Below are 6,271 nucleotides of genomic sequence, written 5' to 3'. Positions count from 1 at the left end.
TCCTCTGCTAGCTCGGCTACTGCCCTCTCCAGATTTGCTTGCCTCTGTTTATTGTGACCTCCCACCAGGGACTTCTCCCATTGGGTTGAACTGAGGGACTCCTTCTCGGTAGTACACGATGTTGGTACGGACGAAGAAGGGGATATCCAACAGGCCAGGAGAGTCGACCATGTACATTGGGGATAGGTTATCTACTTTAGTCACAATAATGTTGTTGCGCACGAAGGCTCCTGGTATGTTGCAGAGGGACAGGTTCCTGGCTGGGTGGGTAGCTATCAGGTGTCATTGGTAGGCTGTCCAGAATCCCAAGTGCAGCCTCCTTGGTATTCTCCTCTCTCGGCTTCTCCATTCCGGTCCTATAGCCTCCTCCAGTCTACACATCCCCAATCGCATAGTCCACTCGATCAGACTCATGGACAACTCCCTACCAAACATTCTGATGGAAATTGACACCTCGTCTAGGTCCGTTTGTGACTTGGAACCTAAACGTAGTGAAAAACTCCTTGGCTAACCTTACCGATATCTCCGGGTCCCTATTCTCTAAAAGCCATTCAAAACCCAATGCTCCCATACTGGCCAGGAAGGAGTCACGCACAGACAACTCAGTTAGAGAGGGTATGTGGAGTACCTTGCCGCATTTAACTTGCTTGCTGCTATCCTCCTTGTCGTCAAAGGCATCTTGGAGCTTTTTGGTGTTGTAGTGCTTCATGTCCTCCATTAGCTTATCAGTGAGCTCAACCCGCCACCGTCGGTACACAACCCTCTCCACCGGAGGGTGGACTAGCTCTTGGTGGTTGTCGGGGAGCTGCTGCTCATGGTACTCCTCACCGTCTAGAGAGATGTCACTCTCTGACTCCGACTCTTCGCTGGAAGTGTAACCACTGTCACTTAACCTCTTCCTCTCTTCTGGCTCTCCGATCACGATGCTGGTGTTGGCTGTGCGTTGCTTCATTACGACCTGCTTCTTCTTGGCAGGGATCTTCCCTTTCCGCTTCCTTTCCTAGAGGTATTTGTCTTCCTCTTTGTCTTCCTTAGTTTTCTCGACGGCTGGTGTTGAAGGTTCCTCTTGGGCAGTAGGCTCGGTCACCCCGCAGGCACGAGTGTTATCATCCTTCGCCTCCCCTTGACCTACTGACTTTGATGCGAGGTCCAGACCCTCAGCCACCTTGTCAGCTCCTTTCTCTTGGTCATTTGGCGTTGGTGGAACCGTCCCTGTTGCCATTGGGGAGTCCTTCTGACTAGTTGTCGAGGGCTCATCCCCAGGTTTTGTAGGAGTAGTCCTCTCATCTTCACTAGAGATCTCCACTGCATCTGCTGCCGTGTTTGCTCCTGCCTTGCTGGACGTCCACTTTCCTAAGCATCTCTGTGACACTCTCTTGGGTTTCTTCCTTTCTGCCTTGGGGTCGCTTCTCAACACCAATTTCCTATTGGCTGACTTTGGCTTTGCCACAGTTGGGTTTATAGTTTCCGGCTCCTCAGGTTGTACTCCGGCCTCTTCTTCTGCTCCTTTTTCACCCTCCTTCGCTTCTAACTGGGGTGTCTCTGATTCCTGCCTCTCCTCTTCAGGCTGCTTCACTTCTTCAGTTTGTTTTTCTCTCATCTCCTCCACTAGTTGGTGGACAACACCCTCTGACTCCTCTGCTACCATGGATGCTTCACCTTCCCCTACTGCCTGGGATGCGAGGTCCAGAACCTCAGCCACCCCCTCAGTATTTATCACTATCCTGTTTCCCTCACCTAAAACCGACTAGAATTCATCATCAGTCATTAGCCCCTTCTTCCTGGCCATTTCATTTAGATTTATCTCCTCCCTCTCTGCTTCTTGGATTATGGGCCCTGTGATTGGTGTTTGCTCTGATTTATCCTCCTCTCCTTCGCTCACCTTCCTTTCGCTGTATTTCTCTTCTGTTTCTCCCCGGTTAGGGTCTTGATAGGCGGAAAGGGGCTAACGTCGAGTGGCTCTGTTTGTTGGTGTTTGGGAGAAGGGTTAGAGGGTTCCGACGGTGCAGGTGTCGTTGGAGAGGCCTTTTCGGATATGGGATTTGAGGAAGTTGGGGTGGTGGTAGGCAGGTTGACGGTGGTCGGAATTTCTGGGGTAGGGGTCGGTATTGTCGGCATTCCTCCGGCCAGGCTAAATCCAGTCAGGGTCGCCGTCCAATCCTTGTTCTGGTCTTGCTGCCTGAGATACGCCGCCAGTGCGTCTGAAGGAACCATTGCCGGAATTTATGGCGTCGGCGTTGGCTGAGATCATTGCGGACTTGGCGGCCGCGTATCTGCTGTTGTTCGAACTTCTGGGTGGTTTTCGTCGGTGGTAGAGGTTGGGTTGTTGGTTGCTTTCTTCTTTCCCATGGTTTGTATCGGTGGTGGTTCACTGTTTCCGGTGGTGGTTCACGGTGGTTATTTGGAGGGGGTGGTTGTCAAGAGCGGTTGTTTTGGGTGAGAGAATGCAGGTAAGGGTTTGTAAAGTGAAGGGAGATAGGCGGTTGGGGCCTTTATAGAGTGGTGGGTGGTTAAGGGTTTTGACCAGTTATAGGCGGTTCCAGGCTGCGACATTTCGGGAGAGACGCGGTTGGGCGTTCTCGTTGCTGATTGGACATTGCCTGTCAAGTCTCGGCCACACGCGCCCTCCCAGTCACTGTCCTCGCCTGCAAAGCTGCACCACATGGCTAAATTCAAACCTCCACTTAATATCTCCCTCTAACTTAACTAAAATAGAAATAAAGTAAAAAAATGAACTCTTAAATGCAATTTAGAGTTTCACCAAATTGGTATCCTTGTGGTCAGTACGTACCCCAAATTAATATTTAAGGTCCGAAAATCTTTTTGGTATTTTTATTCTTTTCCTACATTCTTAAAATTAAATCACTAAATATTTATAATATTTACATCATTACTAAGGCCGTTTGAAATTCTACCTGGTCGATAAGCACAAATCATATAAAGTTGGCTAGGTGGAATTCCAAACCCCTATCCTACTGATCATTAGACGCTATTAGAGTGTACTTGAATTTTTTCCACTACACACATCTCTGCATTTTCTCTATATATTTTCAGCCTATGTCCATTCACGACAAAAGGTTCAGAGTTGGGGATACTCCCTGAAATCTCGACCGCTCCATTAGAACGAAGTGCGGTGATGATGTAAGGTCCTGTCTATTTCGACTTGAGTTTCCCAGGCATTAGCTTCAGCCTCGACTGGAAGAGTAGTACTTTCTGGCCAACTTGGAGATTCTTGGTCCTCAAATTCTTGTCGTGCCACATCTTAGTTTTGTCCTTGTACTACATGGCTGAGTCGAATGACTACAATCTGAGTTCCTCCATCTCCTGTAACTGCAGCTTCCTTTCCTCCTCACAGGCTCTAGCATCCATGTTAACTTGCTGAACTGCCCAGTACGCTCGGTGTTCAATTCCCACTGGTAAGTGACACATCTTTCCAAAAACAATACGGTATGGGGACATCCCTATAGGCGTCTTGTAGGCTGTTCGATACGCCCACAGAGCATCTTCCAACCTTGTGCTCCAATCCTTCCTGCAAGGGTTGACCGTCTTCTCCAGGATGCTCTTTATCTCCCTGTTAGAGATCTCCGCTTGCCCATTGGCTTGAGGGTGGTAGGTGCAAGATAGGCGGTGATGGACCCTGTACTTTTTCATCAAGGCTTCAACTGTACGGTTGCAGAAATGAGTTCCTTGATCGGATATGATTGCCCTTGGTATCCCGAATCGGCTGAATATATGACTCTTGAGGAACTTAGCAACCTCCCTGGATTCACAAGTGCTCGTGGCCTTGTCTTTGATCCACTTTGATACATAGTCGACTGCCACCAGGATGTAGGAATTCCCGTAAGATGAAGGGAAAGAACCCATGAAATCCATGCCCCAAACGTCGAACACTTCACAAACAATCACTGGAACTTGTGGTATTTCATCTCTCGCAGAGATCCCACCGGTCAGTTGGCAACGGTCACAGCCCTTGCAAAACTCGTATGCATCTCTTTTAAAGTTGGCCAGTAGAATCCGCTGTCCAGTACCTTCCTTGCGGTCTTCCTAGGACCAAAATGTCCTCCACATGCCAAGGAGTGGCAGTGTATCAGTACATCTTGTTGCTCCCAATCAGGAATAAATACACCTCCTTATAACTTGGTCAGCTCCTGCCTTCCACAAATATGGATCGTCCCAGAAATAATACTTGGCTTCACTCTTGATCTTCATCCTTCGAGCCTTCGTAATGTTTGGCACTCATGGAAGTTCTCCCGTTACTAAGTAGTTAGCCAAGTCCGCAAATCATGGCTCTTGACCTATCTTCTCCTTCCCTTTGGCCGTTACATCCTGGCCAGTAAGCTTCATTACTTCTTCCCAATCGATCTTCCTCGCGGAGAAGATCACCTCACATAAGTGTTCCTCTGGGAATCGATCTTGCACATCCTCACTGTTCCTTTCTTGCACTATTCTTCTCAAATGGTTTGCGACCTTGTTCTCGACCCCCTTCTTGTCTTCTACTTCCCAATCAAACTCTTGCAATAGGAGTACCCATCTGATCAATCGGGGTTTTGACTCCTTCTTTTCAATGAGATAATGGTCGCATGGTCAGTATAGACGATGACCTTGGATCCTAACAAGTACTGCCTGAACTTCTCGAATGAATAAACAACAGCCAACATCTCTTTCTCGGTGGTGTCATAGTTTCGTTGGGCTTGATTCAAGGTCTTAGATGCATAGAATATCACGTACCTCTTTCCATCGATCTTCTGACCCAGTATGGCTCCCACGGCATAGTCACTAGCGTTGCACATCACCTCAAAGGGGTGATCCCAGTTGGGAGCATGGATGATTGGTGCAGATATCAACTTTTCCTTGAGAAGGTTTAAGGCAGCCTTGCAATGCTCGTCGAAAACGAACTCCACCTCATTCTGGAGGAGTCTGGTAAGAGGTTGGGCGATCTTGGCGAAATCCTTGATAAATCTCCGATAAAACCCAACATGCCCCAGAAAACCTCTTATCCCCTTCTAGTCAATAGGGAAAGGTAGCTTGGATATAACGTCCACCTTGGATCCCCTTTTCTGATACCACGTGCCCCAAGACGATCCCTTCTGTAACCATAAAATGACATTTTTTCGAAGTTCAAAACCAGACTCTTTGCTTGGCACCTTTCCAGTACGACATCCAAATGTTGTAAGCACAAGTCGAAAGAGTCTTCGTAGACAGTGAAATCATCCATGAAGATCTCTATGCAATCTTCTATCAAATCCGAGAATATGCTCATCATACATCGTTGGAAAGTACCTGGAGTGTTGCATAAACCGAAGGGCATACGTCTGTACGCATAGGTTCCAAACGGGCAGGTGAAAGTGGTCTTATCTGTTAGAGTTTGTATACTAGAAATCACGTTTCGAGTGATTGAATATTGTAAAACAGATTATTTTTATCATAATGTTGTTATGTTTTATATTTAATGGATGTTTATGCATGTTTAAATGTATAAGTTAACTTAACAAAGTCTAAGTCTTTGTTTTAGTAGACCTGTAGTGGGCGGCGTCCACTTTAAGGTAACACGATCAGTCCTAAACAAAGAAAAAGAAGAATTTCACAACCTAGTTGAAATTAGACTATCCATCGAGAAAGGTTGCAATGTCAGTCCGCATATTTCTAAGCCTTACTGAAATAAGATGACATTGGTGTGGTATAGCACTGAACGGATCTAACAGCAAGACTTGTCCTTAGGCTATCTACTAAAATGCGAGGTCTTGATAAATATTTATTTCTTAATCAATGTAGGTTAGCATTAGGCATACGGTATTGATTATGCATTACTTTGACTTATCAAATGGTGCGGGTTTTTCGTAATCCAATGATCCTGATATATTGGGTAGTGGTGATTAATATCTAGTGGTGCTAGGATTGCTATTATATTGAATAGTGCGCAAGGTAAGTCTCGTTTGATAATGTCCTCAAGAGGAGCGCGAAACAAGATTTTATTATTCGGAACCTAGCTAGTTGGAGTTTGATTACTCTATGAATAATAAATAAGCGTTTCATGCTAAGTCCACTCTTGGAATTAATAAGAAGTTAGTTAATTAAGTTCATAGCATACATTAATTAATTAATGGACATTTTTATCTTAAGCACGGGAAATGAAAGTTAAAACAGAAACCCGGATTACTTATAGTTTCGGATTCGGATGGGGAGAGTTCAATATCACTTCTGTAGTGGCTGCTCGTAATATTCCAATTATAGCTTATATTAAATTGTGGGTTCAATTTAATTAGTAAAAAGA

At 45.9% G+C, this 6,271-nt stretch overlaps 1 pseudogene; it reads right to left on the bottom strand.

The window, feature by feature from the left end:
- Positions 1-282: 282 nt before the first annotated feature.
- Positions 283-2,214, bottom strand: LOC125194775 (uncharacterized; annotated as a pseudogene).
- Positions 2,215-6,271: the final 4,057 nt, after the last annotated feature.

The sequence above is a fragment of the Salvia hispanica genome, chromosome 4, assembly GCF_029641045.1.
Source record: "Salvia hispanica isolate PSC_SH4W2 chromosome 4, Shi_PSC_v1, whole genome shotgun sequence".
Taxonomy (NCBI): domain Eukaryota; kingdom Viridiplantae; phylum Streptophyta; class Magnoliopsida; order Lamiales; family Lamiaceae; genus Salvia; species Salvia hispanica.
The sequence above is the reverse complement of the archived record's forward strand: the minus strand, read 5'-3'. Positions and strand labels throughout refer to the sequence as shown.